We start from the raw sequence: 13,450 nt of genomic DNA, 5'->3' as shown, positions 1-13,450 counted from the left end.
CACTTCTATTCTCTGCTTAAACTTATCCAACTTGAGAGTTACAAATTCATGCCCAATGACAGGAGCTGTTGCCCCATTAGTCAATTGTAAACTATGGTTTTGCAAACGCTGCATCTGGTCCCAACTGTTTGCATTCAAATCCAGGACCACATGGCTGATGATCATGGCACTTGCTCCTGTGTCCACCACAGCATCTACCCCAATGCCTTCAATTTTGCACCAAATTGTTGAACGACTCGTGTCAATGTGTCCACAATGACTTACCAGCAGAGGTGAGAGCTCTTGTCCATCTACCATTGCCGAACACGGCCCTATATGCTCCGCCATACTTGGTTTCCTTAGGCCTGGCGGTGGGAGTTGGGGTGTGTGTGTGCAGGTGGTGCTTCTTCATATGACAATGACAACGACCACCACCATACTTTTAGGGTGGAAGATAAATCTTCTTCTTCCTCTTTCAGCTTGCTCCCGTTAGGGGTCGCCACAGCGGACCAACCATCTCCATTTCGCTCTATCCTCCACATCTTCCATTGACACTCCAACCACCCGCATGTCCGCCCTCACCGCATCCATGAACCTCTTCTTTGGCCTTCCTCTTCTCCTCCTGCCTGGCGGCTCCATCTTCAACATCCTTCTCCCGATATACTCCGTTTCCCTCCTGTGCACATGTCCAAACCATCTCAATCTCGCCTATCTCACTTTGTCTCCAAACCGTCCTACCTGCGCTGTCCCTCTAATACACTCATTTCTAATCCTATCCATCCTCGTCACTCCCAACGAGAATCGCAGCATCTTTAACTCTGCCACCTCCAGCTCTGCTTCCTGTCTTTTTGTTAGCGCCACCGCCTCCAAACCATACAACATAGCTGGTCTCACTACCGTCTTGTATACTTTCCCCTTCACTCTTGCAGCTACCCTTCTGTCACAAATCACTCCTGCAACTCTTCTCCACCCACTCCATCCTGCCTGCACTTTCTTTTTCACTTCTCTCCCACACTCTTCGTTACTTTGGACAGTTGATCCCAAGTATTTAAACCAATCCACCTTCCCCACCTCAACTCCTTGCAACTGCACCATACCACCACCCTCCCTCTCATTTACGCACATGTACTCCGTCTTACTCCTACTGACTAACATTCCCCTTCTCTCCAGTGCGTACCTCCACCTCTCAAGGCTCGATTCAGCCTGCTCCCTACTCTCCCTACAGATCATGATGTCATCCGCGAACATCATAGTCCATGGAGACTCCAGTCTGACCTCATCCGTCAACCTGTCCATCACCATTGCAAACAGGAAAGGGCTCAGAGTCGATCCTTGGTGCAATCCCACTTTAACTTTAAACCGGTCCGTCATTCCTACCGCACACCTCACCGCTGTCACACTGTCCTCATACATATCCTGCACGATCCTCACATACTTCTCCAACACTCCCGACTTCCTCATACAATACCACAACTCCTCTCTTGGCACCCTATCATAAGCTTTCTCTAAATCCACAAACACACAATGTAACTCCTTCTGGCCTTCCCTATACTTCTCCATCAACATTCTCAAAGCAAACATCGCATCAGTGGTGCTCTTTCCTGGTATAAACCCATATTGCTGCTCACAGATCGTCACCTCTCCTCTCAACCGAGCTTCCACTACTCTTTCCCACAACTTCATGGTGTGGCTTAACAACTTTATCCCTCTGTAATTTCCGCAGCTCTGCACATCACCCTTATTCTTGAAAATCGGAACCAGTACACTTAATCTCCACTCCTCCGGCATCCTCTCACTTTACAAGACTTTATTAAACAATCTGGTTAACAACCCCACTGCCATCTCTCCTAAGCACTTCCATGCCTCCACTGGTATACCATCTGGGCCAACCGCCTTTCCACTTTTCATCTTCTTCATAGCAGTCCTCACTTCATCCTTACTGATCCACCCCACTTCCAGATTCACTATCTCCACCTCTTCCAACCTTCTCTCTCTCTCATTTTCTTCATTCATCAGCTCCTCAAAGTACTCCATCCACCTTCTCAACACACTCTCCTCGCTCGTCAGCACATTCCCATTTGCGTCCTTTATCACCCGAACCTGCAGCACATCCTTCCCAGCTCGGTCCCTCTGTCTTGCCAATCGGTATAAATCCTTTTCCCCTTCTTTTGTATCCAACTTCTCATACAGCTCGTCATATGCCTTTTCCTTGGCCTTTGCCACCTCTCTTTTTGCTTTTCGACGCCACTCCTTGTATTCCTGCTGACTTTCTTCATCTCTCTGATTATCCCACTTCTTTTTCGCCAACCCCTTCTTCCTTATACTTTCCTGTACTTCCTCATTCCACCACCAAGTCTCCTTATCTTCCTTCCTCTGTCCAGATGTCACACGAAGTACCTTCCTAGCTATCTCCCTCACAACTTCTGCTGTCGTTGCCCAATCATCCCACCCATCTTTACCACCATCCAACGCCTGTCTCACCTCCTCCCTAAATTTCACGCAACAGTCTTCCTCCTTCAGCTTCCACCATCTGGTCCTTGGTTCAGCCCTCACTCTCTTCCTCAACCTCACCTCTAAAGTCATCTTACAGACCACCAATCGATGCTGTCGAGCTACACTCTCCCCTGCCACAACCTTACAGTCACTAATCTCTTTCAGGTTGCATCTCCTACTTAAGATGTAATCCACCTGTGTGCACTTTCCTCCACTCTTGTATGTCACCCTGTGTTCCTCCTTCTTCTTTAAATACATGTTTACCACCGCCATTTCCATTCTTTTTGCAAACTCTACCACCATTTGCCCTTCCACATTTCTCTTGTTGAGACCGTACCTCCCCATCACCTCCTCATCCTCTTTATTCCCTTCCCCAACATGTCCATTGAAATCTGCTCCAATCACCACTCTTTCATCCTTGGATACACTCTCCACCACTTCATCTAACTCACTCCAGAAATCTTCTTTATATTCCATCTCACACCCCATATGTGGGGCATATGCACTGATGACATTCATCATCACCCCTTCAATTTCCAACTTCACACTCATCACTCGGTCAGACACTCTCCTCACCTCCAATACCCTCTTGACATGATCTTCCTTCAGGATTATCCCGACACCATTTCTCCTCCCATCCACACCATGGTAGAACAGATTGAAACCACCTCCAATGCTCCTCGCCTTACTCCCCATCCACTTGGTCTCTTGTACACACAGTATGTCCACCTTTCTTCTCTCCATCATATCAGCCAACTCTCGCCCTTTGCCAGTCATCGTCCCAACATTCAGAGTTCCAACTCTCACCTTCACACTTCTACCCTTCCCCCTCTCCCACTGCCTCCAGACTCGCCTTCCCCGTCTCCTTCTCCTCCTTCGCCCAGCAGTAGCACAATTTCCACTGGTACCCTGCTGACCACCGGTACCGGTGGCGGTCGTTGGTAACCCGGGCCTCGACCGATCCGGTATGGAAATTCGTTTTGTTGTTCGCATAATGATTTGGCATAGGTTTTTACGCCGGATGCCCTTCCTGACGCAACCCTGGTCGCCTCTTATGACACACAGGGATATGGTACACCTATTCTAACCGGGGCATACACCGGGCCCAGTACAACTGGTGCTCATTTCGCCGACCTCGGAAGGATGGCAGGCTGAGTCAACCCCCTGGTGTTTTCGACTTGGTTTTATATATATATATATATGTATATATATATATATATATATATATATATATATATATATATATATATATATATATATATATATATATATATATATATATATATATATATATATATATACACATTATATATATATATATATATATACATATACATACATATATTAATTCAGTGTCCCAACGGGGCTTGAACTCAGGACCTCTTGGGTCCCAAGCCACTGCCCTTACCACTGCGCCAACACCAGGCTCTGGAAGAGGGTGGAAGATAAATATCTGGAGATAAAGAGCAAGTTCCAAATTGAAGAAAAAATTGAGGCCTCAAATCGAACTAAAATGTACCAAACAAATTATACATCGATCATGATGCTCGTGATTAAAACGGAAGTGCTCCAGTTATGGTTTCACACCAAAAGGTCCAAAAAAGTGAGCATGCCCATGTGCGGTGAGATTATTTTAATTAATCATGATACTGAGACATATCAATCATATCAAATAGTGCCTTGTGCCAGGGTGACTGCAAAGCACTATTGCTCTCCTGCATAACTCAGTGGTACCTGTAGGCTTGTCAGGTAGCGTCATTCACTGCGAGGATGCGTGCGGTGTTTGATCACAGTGAAAATTCACGAAATGCAGGAAAATTGCAATCGGCGAATCACATTGAGGAAATTTTGAGGTCTGCCTCATAAAGGCTCCAAAAGAGTTGAGGAAATGTTTTTTTTGGCAATCAAAGGATATGATGCATTTTAGAAACCTTTTACACTCTCTGGCAGGTCAGTCATGTCATCACACTTCATGGAGGTTCGTGTGATGAGGCACTTTAATCTACCTATTCAACCTGCGTCTCTGTTTGTGTTATTATCCATCATGTGACCTTCAACCTGTTTATTTTCAGGTTAATGATCTCTTAACCTGGAACAAAGAACGTTCTAATATAACTCGTTTAGAGACAACCCTCCGCTGATGGTTCTTTGTTTCACTCCTTGGAATTTTTTTTTTATCTCATCACAGGTTAGAGAAATGTAACCTGAGCACCAAGTCTGGGCATATCCTGAGGGACCTGGAGAACATCAACAACTTGGAGGAACTTAAGTAAGTCCTGAGCTGTTATTGACGTTTTTGTTCTTCTTCTTCTTCTCTTCCACTGGACATGGATTTGTGAATTCCCATCACAGATTAATAAATAAACTCCATTTTTCAAACAATTAGTTCAAGATTTCATGGAAACAAATCCAACACTTCCTGTGTTCATATCTATACTCATAAAAATGTCAGTGTGTGTGTCTCCTCCACAACTCCAAAACCATGAAATGTAGCAGCCTGAAACTTTGCATGCACACTAAGAAAACTCCAAGGAAGTGTATGAGTGAAAATTGGGTGTTTGGGTTGATTAAAACACCCTTTTGAAGATAATTAACAGCCTTATTTAATTATATCCTTGATCAGGTGATCCTCAGCCACCTCGCTCTCTGGGGTCTTGAGGTGTTTCCTGCGTTACCTTACTGGGGTCTGAAGCCACCATGTATTTTGGCCAACTCAACCATGCCTTGACTTGGAACAGGCCACAACGATTTCTTATCGATAAGTAGATGCAAGCTCCAGATTTGAAAATATCAGCATTTCTGACTCCGAAAAAAGTGTTGATTTGTTCAATTCGGATATTGCACGGGGGTTTCCGGGTGCATCGTTGTATCGACAGCAATTGGTAATCGCTTGCCAAGCACGGCATTCTGTTGGAGTGCTTGCTTGAGTGCTTAATCTACTTACCAAGCACCCCCAGTCGATGGCGATACAGTTCATGTTCTGATCGGGATGTACAGTCGACAGTTTCAACAAGGTAGAGGTACTTGTACAGCACAAACGGACATGTTACAAATGGGTAGATGTGGATCTGTAGGGACTCTCCGTGGGTGTGTGGACATGCCTTGCCTGTTATGGGTGCCATAATGGCAAAATTTCATCCTGTATCTTTTGGAGGTTTTATCAGGTTTTCCTTTGTCCTTGCGATTGTTTCGGAAGCATTTGGTTATCGGGTTTGCTTTACAAAGGATATATGTTTCTCTTTGCGAGTTTCAAAGCAAAATATATTTGATAATAACACCCAATTTCCAAGCCATTTGCCGTACTAACATGTTTTCTAAATTACCGAGCCAAATTTTTTCCACCCGTCACACGCAGCTGTTTATAAATATTAATGTTTGTGCACATCATCTTGAAATGTCCATATAAATGCAACATTGTTTTTCAATGAAAGCTACTCAAAGCTTTTGGGTTTATACAGTACATATTGTAGTTGCTCATCACAATGACTCCAACACCTACCGATTCCCGAAAAATTGTGGATATCGGCCGTGTGTGTGTGTGTGTGTGTGTGTGTGTGTGTGTGTGTGTGTGTGTGTGTGTGTGTGTGTGTGTGTGTGTGTGTGTGTGTGTGTGTGTGTGTGTGTGTGTGTGTGTGTTTTGTTCATAAAGCAAAACATTTTCTCTGCTGACTCCCCTACCCCACACCTCTCTCTTTCTTTCCTTCTTTCTCGCTTTGTCCCATCCTAGCTCTACCCCCTCCCAATACAGTGCAGCACCCTCCTCCCACACCCTTCTCACTGTTCCGTCACCCCCCCCCCACCCCCTTCTCTATCTCTCCCTCTCACTCTAGATATATCCAGACGGTGGTTATGTCTGGACGGTAGTTATGTTCAGGCAAGGTTTGTTCCCAGACATGTCCAGATGATATTTATCTCTGGACATGTCCGGATTGGAGTTTGTCTCCGGACTGCTTTGCTCCAGACGCGTCCATGCGGTATATGTTTCTGAACGTTTCCGGGTGGTGTTTATGTCCAGATGGGAGTTTCTCTCTGGACACATCCGGGTGGTGTTTGGCTGAGATTGCGTCCGGGCGGTGGCTGGTTGAGATTGTGTCCGGGCAGTGTTTGGCTGAGAATGCATCTGGGCAGTGTTTGTCTCCAGACATGTCTGGACAGGAGATTGTCTCCGGACAACTCTTCAGGATTTTCCAAAGCACCCAGACCCCCCAAATCCCTACTCAGCCTCTTCGCAAACTCCTCAGCTACCCTCTTATCCTTGAGCTTGCCAACATCCAGCCTAGGCTGGGATGGTACCATTCTCCCGGATTTAAGCTGCAACTTCAAAGTTGCTATAACAAGCCGGTAGTCAGTATTGAGGAACTGAGCACTCCGGTAGACCCTGCAGTTCTGGATCATCCTCCAGCGACCATCAATGAGCACATGGTCAATCTCCTTTGCCACACCACCAGCGTTGGAATAACAAGTCCAGTGATGAGCCTGTGGGTGCTGAACCCATGAACCAGCCACCCTAACTCCCTGACTTCTTGCAAAGTCAAGGAACTTGGTGCTATTCTGGTTCACAGTTCCAGACCCATGAGGACTGTGGAAGAATTCTCTAAGTCATTAGTACAATGAAAACATTTATTTATTCAACAGACAAGACAATTTATTATGCGTGCATCAGAGATTCTGAACAGACAAACTCATTCCAGATCTCTCAAATACAAATGGAGAATCTTAGTCATTAAATAGTTTTTAGTTCGACAGTTTTTTTATCATCTCTGGCACTGGCACCAGCTTGTCTGATCTTTACATCTTCCAGGCGCAGCTTATCTTCGGGTCTCCATACAGCCCCAGCTTGACCTGGTTGAATGGTTGTAACATATATTTCAAATCCAGACATGTTAATCGTCTCCTAATGCAGAAGAATGCACAGAATGCAAGAATGACATCAAACGCCAACTCGAATGGCCATTAAAAACAACTTTCCATCGTTTGTAGGTTAAAAGTCAGTCTGCTTCTCCCGAAACTGGGAAGACATATTATCTTGAAGCGACTCAAGCTTCGTGAATACATCTGAACACCTTCTTAAATCCACATTCCAACTTGTGTCTTTTATTTAAAAAATTCCTTTAGATAGCTTTTAAAATGATAGGCAATTCTTCTTATTATTCAACTTCCTGGAAAGTTCAACCTGATACAAGCTTTAATAGTCAAGTGATCTTTCCATACAAAGGAGAAATATAATTATGTTAATTCCAAATGGATACATACTTTAAAAAATCATATCATATATTTGAGTACATTTTATTTCAGGTTTAACATTTTCATTTTAATACCAAGTTTTAACTGTCATCAATGTATTTATTTCATCACCTTCAAACCCATTATGGTAAAAATGTATCGACAGGACCAACACGTGTCTCATAACAATCCCTATCGGTGCCATTTGATGCATTGAAATCCCGCAAGAATAGAAGAGTATCTCACCTGGGGCACTGATCATGCACCCTTCACGGTGAGATCACTCACCTCAGTCAGAGCATATACAGAGACCAGGAACACGACACCCATGGAGTGATGAATCCTTCTTCTCATAATACGCTAGTTGACTGGTGTTACCTCAATTATCATTGGAGTCAGCTTATTGGACACAGCTACACCAACTCCTTGGGCATGGTAACCATCAGAGCGACGAGACTAATAGTAGGTATAACCACCCACCATGACCTCACCACTATCTTGTCTCCGGATCTCAGAGTGCTGCAATACTGATGTCGAAACGCTTGAGCTCAGATGATAACAGAGACAGGCGATCATCATCTCTTAGGGATAGGACATTCCAGGCACCAACCCAAAGGGACCGCCTCAGGTTAACCCTAAGGACCTCCGTCTGGTGGACGACACCTCAACACAACTCCGCAACACACCACCGCTATCTGACCCAGGAAATTTACCCCGTGCTTTTCCTCCTGTCATGAAGGAATGGGGGTCGCAAAGGCTTTGCCCCAATCCCATCATCCGGTGATCTGCCTCCCAGGGAGGTACTCCCATGGAGTGGGTTTTCAGTTTTCTTTGCATTTGTGGGTTTTGCGGAATGAAGTGTTTTACGGTGGCCAGAGTGCAAATCCTGCCATCAACCTCCTAAAAAAAAGTAACCCAACTGCAGGAGGACATCCGCAGACACAGTTCGGCACTAGATATGGTTGGCTGTTTGCTCGCAGGAGCTCCTCCGTCCTTTGACAAGTTTTGTTTTTAATCCTGCTGGGTGACCGTATCCATCCATTCTCCTCACCAGGAAACCTGGTGGGGGAGACGGCTTAGTCGCCGACAACCCGACCGTGGAACAGGTTAGTACAGGTTTACATGGAACCTGTAGCAAGTCACAGATCTAATCTCACCTGACAGTAATCGAGAGGGACTGGGTTATAATCTCATAATTATATAATTATTAATTTCGAGGGACTGGGTTATAATCCAATAATTATATAATTCTTTATTGAGAGGGACTGGGTTATAATCTCATAATTATATAATTATTAATTTCGAGGGACTGGGTTATAATCTCATAATTATATAATTATTAATTTCGAGGGACTGGGTTATAATCTCATAATTATATAATTATTAATTTCGAGGGACTGGGTTATAATCTCATAATTATATAATTATTAATTTCGAGGGACTGGGTTATAATCTCATAATTATATAATTGTTTATTGAGAGGGACTGTTATGATCTCATCATTATATAATTGTTTTTGGTCGAGGGACTGGGTTTTAATCTCATCGTTATATAATTGTTTTTGGAGAGCTACTGGGTTTTAATCCCATAATTATGTGGTGTTTATATGACTTATAAGCATAACTATTGAAATGGTGAAAATATTCCCAAGGTTCTCCATGTTTGTAATAAAATGATATCCTCAGGGTTTTTCTCTTTCCCTTCCTTTTCCATCAGGTTGAGTTTTAATCCCATCGGTGATGAGGGACTGGAGGGGTTGATTGAAGGTCTGAAATCACAAACAAGGTTACGAACCCTCGGGTGAGTGGGAAGGGGATTTGTTTTGGGAAATGAAAACAGTGACGTCATAATCCACGATTGTTACCTGAGGTTCTCCAGGTGAACCTTGACCTCCATTATTAACCTTTGGTTGAACTTTATAAAATTGAAGGAGGTGGATGAATGAGTTTTGGAAGAGAGAGAGAGAGGGGAGGGGAAGGAGGCAGATTTGTGGATGTGATGGAGTTGGGGCATATTTAAGAAGGGGGAGCGAGGGGGGAGAACTCCATTCCATTATTAACCTTCACTTCCGGTTCCGGTTCTTGAGAGATGGCATCATTTCATCAGTGTCTCTGCTGACTTTTTTTTTTTTTTTTTTTTGTATACCTTGGTCGAGGCTCGTATGAGAGCTAACACACAACTCACAGCAAGGAGGCATGAGACAAGAGGGGCGGGAGTGGAAGGGACAAAACAGTGGGGAACATACACATTAGGTGAACTGTGGAAGGGAGAGGGATGGGGATGGGACGGGGAACATGGCGAAGAGAAGATGGACATTTCAGGGACTTTCAGGAAGGAAAGCAGGAGAAATGAAGGAAGTGGGCTTGGGTGGATTATCGGGGTAGAAAAGATCGAGGATTTGGATGGGGGAAGATAAGAGGTGGTGGTGAACAGCTGTTTTGAAAGCCTGGAGGGAAGAATGGGAAAGAATAGAGTGAGGAAGTTTATTCCAAAGGCGGGAAAAAAGAGGAATGAAAGAGTAAAGATGAGCAGTGATTCGTGATTTTGGTAGTTTTACCAGAAGGGGGTTGTTGGCGGACCTTGAGCGCCCTGTGGAAATGTGGTGGGGACAAATCGCAGAGAGAGCAGGGGGGGCAAGGCTGGAGAGGAGTCGGTTGAAGACAGAAAGACCACCGACCAACCTGCGGTGATTGAGTGAGAGGCCCAAAGACTCAGCTTCATTGCGAGAGATGCCGATGATCTTAAATGCCCTGGTTTCGACAGCGTGAAGCCGAGAAAGGTGGGAGGCAGGAGCACCAGCCCAGAGGGGAGAGCAGTACTCCATCAGGCTACGGACAAAAGCTTTGTAAGTGGTCAGGAGCTCAAGAGGGCCGAGGAAGGACTTTGCACGACGGAGGATTCCCAGTCGGCAACTGGCTTTTGAGGCGAGGTTGGAAATGTGACTTTCCCAGGAAAGGTCATGGCAGATAGTGAGACCTAGAAGCTTGAAAGAAAAGACTTCTTCCAGAGGATTGTTGAGAAAGTGGATGGGGGGGTTTTGTAAACGGTCCTTTCGGAGAGACATAGTGAGAGTGTGAGATTTGTCTGGATTGAAAGACATGTTCCACGTGTTGGACCAGTTGGTGATTTTATCCAGATCTGCAGTGAGCGAAGAAGCTGCTGCTTGCCGGTCTGAGGGATGACAGATGGTACGGCAGAGGGTGGACCTCCTTTCTCAAAGATAATTTTCCCAGTCATTTATTGCTGCATTTTTACTGCTATTTTGTTGCCTTTGTGTTTAATGTGTGTTTCCAGTTCGGTTTTGTTTTAAAACTTGTGATAATTGGTGAGTATCCGTCAGTCTTTTCATATTGGGTTTCCTTGTGGCCTACCCTTCTCCCTTTCTGTGTGCGTGATTGTGTTTATTGTATTTTCTCCTTATTACCTGCAGTTTTTATTTTCACCACAATCCCTCCACCACTCTTTCATTCCCTCCCAACTATACCCTCTGTTTCATGTCTTAAAATATATAATAAAAAAAAATTAAAATCTTTTCCCTCCTCACCTTATACATCCCGTAACCACGTAACATGACTCCCTCTAACTCTATTCTTCTTCCTTCTACTCTGCCGATCCACAACTGCAATCCCACTTTGATTATGAAGGTATTCACCAAAAAGCTTCACGATCTTTTCTTCAACCTTTCTTTTCCCTAATCTTCAACAACAAAAAAACAAAAAAAACTTTTCCCTTCTCTCCTTTTACCTCCCATAACCACGTGACTTCCTCTACCTTCTCTTATTTGCCAATTCACCTTCCAATCCCACTTTGATCATGAAGGTATTCACTCACCATACACCTCCATGACCTTTTCTTCAAACTTTTCCTTTACTCTGCCCTCCTCTTCCATAATCTTCAAAAAAAACAACCCCAAAAACAGTCTTTTACAATGTTTCAACTTCGTCCTTCTCCTTCTCCTTCTCCTCCTTCTCCTTCTCCTTCTATTCTCCCCGTGTCTAAAAATTCCATCTGTTGCAACATATTTGAATGTATCTCCACCAACAAATTTTAATAATTCCATTTTGCAATGCATGTTCGTGTTCCATCAATCAATCTCTTTTTTCCAACTTCAGTGCAAATTCACCCCACCTCCCAAATCGACCTCCTACTAACCCCTCCCCTGGTGTACCCCCACCTTACTCCTCCCATCTTGCCCCCCCACCATACCTCCTCTCCGAGCACCTCTCCACTGCCCTCTGCCTTATTAATGGCTCCCCCTCCGGTATCCCAAACGCTTTGGTGTTCAAACATCTGAGGGCTCCGTTCCGACCTAACAGACAACTCGCTCTCTTATTCAGTACACTCCTCAACATCTCAAACATGATTTTTCTTTCCTCCTCTTCCCCCCTCAAATATTGTTCCTTCCCCTGCCCACTACCATCCTTAAAATACCACTACCCAGTCTCATCCTTCCCCGCTCCAAACCCTTCCCTTCTCCCTCTTCCCCCATGGATGCACCTGCTCTCATTGTCTCCCCTCTCTCTCAAATCCTGGTGTTGGCTTAATAGTTAGGGTGGTGGGCTTGAGATCCTCGGGTCCTGAGTTCAAATCCCACTCAGCTGTTGAATTAACACCAGGTTGGGTTAACTCAGCCTGTCATCCTTCCGAGGTCGGCAAAATGAGTGCCAGCATACTGGTATACTGTATTGGAGTGGTGACCCATCCAGTATTGCATCCAGGTGACCCATCCATCCAGGTGACCCATCCAATAGCCAAGGAAACTGCTTAAGCAGCACCAATGCTCTGCACAGAGTGTGGTCCCAATCGCCTCCTCCTCCTCTCAAATCAGCTGCCTCCTCCCTCTTCCCCTCATCTTTCTCAAAAGCTACTCCAACACCATTCTCCCTCAATTTGATTTTCCCCTCTCACCTTTCTCCATAAAATCTCCCCCCTTACCCCTTCCCTTCAAATCTCCCCCTTCACCCTCCTCTGCAAATCTACCCCCTCATTCCCCCTTCTCAAAGCTGCCCCCCCTCACATCCACAGAGCTGCCTCCTTCCCCCACCCTCTCTCTTCCGGCTCATTCCTCCACCTCCTCCAATGTCCTACTTCCCTTTTACCCCTCTGTTATTACTCCCCATTGTGCCTCATCCCTTCATCACCGAGCCTTTTGTCCTCCTCTCCATCCGGCCCTACTTCAGTCTCCTACACACTGCCAGCAACTCTCCCTACCTCCCCCTCCCCTCCGTCATTCTCCCCTCCCCTTCCCCTCCCTCTCCTGCACTGAAAGCCACGCCCTCTCCTTCCTCAACAGCATGGACCTGAAACACCTGGAGCCTTCGCTCTAACCTGACAGACCTCTCCATACAGATTGCCACTGACAAACCAGACATGCTGTAATCTGCTTAACAGAAACTTTCCTCCTTCAAGACGTCTCTGACTCCTTAGTTTCTCTCCCTGGTTACTCTCTCCTCCAGTATGATAGATCTGAGCCTTATCCTGGTGGTTGAGTTCGTCTCTTCATCAAAAACTATTCCTCACTCTCCATACACTGCCCTCACTCCTCCACACCCCCCAGGAACACCTCTGGCTACAGCTTCTTCTCCACTCCCACCTCATGTTTAAACATCCATTGTACCGTCCACTAAACAGTGACGACTCCATTTGCATCTCACTCGCCAAAAACATGGACCAACTTCTATCCATTCATCCAAACTCTTTTGGTATTGATGAGGATTTTTCACCCAACCTCGTAGTGATCATTGTAGAATTCTTG

The 13,450-nt window shown here is 45.2% G+C and overlaps 1 protein-coding gene across 5 annotated transcripts in view; it reads left to right on the top strand.

Moving 5' to 3' along the window:
• The window catches only part of LOC147033697 (NACHT, LRR and PYD domains-containing protein 12-like), a 517,878-nt gene that overhangs the window by 14,817 nt on the left and 489,611 nt on the right, over positions 1–13,450 (top strand). The window lies entirely within an intron of this gene.

The sequence above is a fragment of the Eptatretus burgeri genome, chromosome 2 (assembly GCF_056783735.1).
Source record: "Eptatretus burgeri isolate ZD-2024b chromosome 2, Ebu_testis_v1, whole genome shotgun sequence".
In the NCBI taxonomy this organism is placed as follows: Eukaryota; Metazoa; Chordata; class Myxini; order Myxiniformes; family Myxinidae; genus Eptatretus; species Eptatretus burgeri.
The sequence above is the reverse complement of the archived record's forward strand: the minus strand, read 5'-3'. Positions and strand labels throughout refer to the sequence as shown.